Genomic DNA, 2,542 nt, shown 5'->3' with positions numbered 1-2,542 from the left:
CATATTCTCTTGCAGATAATTTTGGACAGCAAAAGCCACTTTATCAGTCTAGTAATAGAAGGCTTTAGCCTGATATCTCACATCACACAAGGCCCAGTATATAACTAATTAGCTACTGCTTTTAGTTGAAGAAATGAGGGGAGGATCCACAAAGGCACACAGAATTTTAATGTGAAAGAAAAATGAAATCAATAAAGGTGTAGGGCAACGAGCAACTGCCCCCCTCTTAACATTAACAATTACAGTGATTAACAGTGACACCCAGAGCTCATTTTTCACATGCAGCGGCAGGAGAGGGGTGAGATAAGCTTGTTTATTGGAGAGGGCCCTTTTCTCAAGGTGCACTCGTTCATCATTTTGGTTGAGGGTGGTAGTGGTGTGCGTGTGTGCGTGTGTGCGTGTGTGCGTGTGTGCGCGTGTGCGCGTGCGCGCGTGTGTGTGTGCGTGTCGCTTTCTATGGGTTCACTGAATTTCTGAGCGCACACAGGCTTTTGTGAAATGGTAACAGGGTGGGAGGGGGGGGGGGGGGAGTGTGTCTATCACGAAAAGAGACAATGACCTTGAGGCTAGAAGGGTCTGCGGTGAGTCAAGTTGTGATGTAGGTTTAAAACACAACCTTTTAAAGATTTTTTTTTTTAATCGCTCTATTGAAAAACCCAACTATTTTAAGAAATTATTTTTAAAATGCTCTACTGAAAAACAAAGTTACAGGTAATCTCCCCTCACGAGATTAAAATGTCCATCAAAATAAAATAAGATATAAAAAATACTTTCTTTCATCTCATGAGCTGTTAAAATGTGTTCACGTTTTCAGTCATCTCAATGGCTCGTCATAGCATCATCATAGCTTGTCACTAAAATACCACTGATTTGACACACTCGAGATGCTGGAGTTTAGGTTTGAATTACCTCCTTGCTTTTTAATTGCAGTGAGAACAGGTTTTGAAGAACAGTGAAGGCTGCTAAATGTGAAATGTATGGAAATTCCTTGAAGTATACACTCTTAACTTGAGTGAGTTGTGACGGTAGGCGTTGGAGACCAAGGAAGAAGTTGCTTGCTGGATGTATTAAAGAAGGTATTCTTAAGAACCTACAATTTGATTTGTTTGATGTTCACGCTCCCAGAATACATCAGCCACGTCAGGGCTGCATCACCTGTTGGAGAACTTCTTGGTCGTCAAGGCGGAGAAATGTGAATTCCACGCCCCGTTCGTGAAATTTCTCGGGTATGCGGTGCGCGAGGTACCCATCAAGATGAACCCCAAGAAGGTGAGGGCTGTCACACCTTGGCCAGTTCCTGAAACTCGTAAGCGCTGCAGCAGTTTCTGGGGTTCACCAATTTTTATCGCCGGTTCATTTACAGCACGGTGGCCGCTCTCCTTACTGCCCTTACTAGCCTTGTCTCGCTGTACTGGTGGACCGATGAGGCAGCACAGGTGTTCCGGGAGCTGAAAGAGAGGTTCACTTCCGCACCTGTCCTCAGGACGCCCGATCCCGAGAGGCAGTTTGTGGTCGAGGTGAACGCATCGGTCGCAGGAGTCACCCCAGAGTGAAACTACAACATCGGCAACCGGGAGCTCCTCGCAGTGATGGAGTAGTGGAGCATTGGCTGGACGGTGCCGCCATCCCTTTCATCGTCTGGACGAACCACTGCAACCTGGAGTATCTGAAGACTGAAGAGAGAGCAACAGCAATGTGTACATGTTCTATGAGGTTATACAATCTCTGTATGTTTTGATGCTCCATCTGTACAATTCTTTTATTACTTTATATAATCATAACTGCTCAATCAGAACACGAATACAACACACACACACATAAGCAAACACACACATGCACACACAGGGGGGTGACGCCCCCCACACTCAGGTACGAAATGGTCATATGACAAGTTCCCGCCTTTCCGGGCAGTATAAAAGAAGCTGACCTGGAAACAGAAGCTGTTGTTTCATCTGCTGCCATGCCATGTGTACTGACCGCCATTAAACAACCCAAGATCTTGCCAATAAAGAACGAACTCTATACTCCACATCTTTGTTTTCTTTGTTTTGGCTGCTTCAATTTGATACTCTCTTATAGTCCTTAGAGGATCAATGTTCGGTCATTGTCGCCGCTGTCTAGTGGGACACCGAGAGTCAGGTGAGGGCGGCGACCCAAGACCACTCCAGTCCCAGCAACTGGATTGGATCATCTAATGCGGTTCTACCTTCATATTAGAGGATAATTTTTGCTGGGTACAGGGAGCAGCTAGCATAAAATGGATCACCTGGGCATGGTCTTACCCACATTGGGTATTTCTTCTGTTTTAACCAGTGATTGTTATAACATATTGAGCATTTATGTTTTGTCTTTACTGGCCTGTTTTCACCTCCTGTAACATCCTTGTCATCCATCTCTCCACCCATTTGTCCATCCAAAATCTGCTTTATTTCTGCTCAATTTCTGCTCAATTTCTTCACGTTAAGACACACAAAGAGATTCCACGGTGACTAGACACAGTACACAACACCTACAATCAAATAGCACAAAGAGTAAAAATGAA

General features: G+C 44.7%; 1 long non-coding RNA gene across 1 annotated transcript; it reads left to right on the top strand.

The window, feature by feature from the left end:
- The first annotated feature begins 874 nt into the window (after positions 1–874).
- Positions 875–2,022, top strand: LOC147061322 (uncharacterized). Its single transcript, XR_015065551.1, has 2 exons — positions 875–1,269; positions 1,364–2,022. It is a non-coding gene; the product is annotated as an uncharacterized LOC147061322 (long non-coding RNA).
- The last annotated feature ends 520 nt before the right edge of the window (positions 2,023–2,542 follow it).

This window comes from Syngnathus leptorhynchus, chromosome 2 (genome assembly GCF_054491065.1).
Source record: "Syngnathus leptorhynchus isolate UIUO chromosome 2, UIUO_Slep, whole genome shotgun sequence".
NCBI classification, from domain to species: Eukaryota; Metazoa; Chordata; class Actinopteri; order Syngnathiformes; family Syngnathidae; genus Syngnathus; species Syngnathus leptorhynchus.
This window is presented reverse-complemented; position numbering and strand designations above follow the sequence as displayed.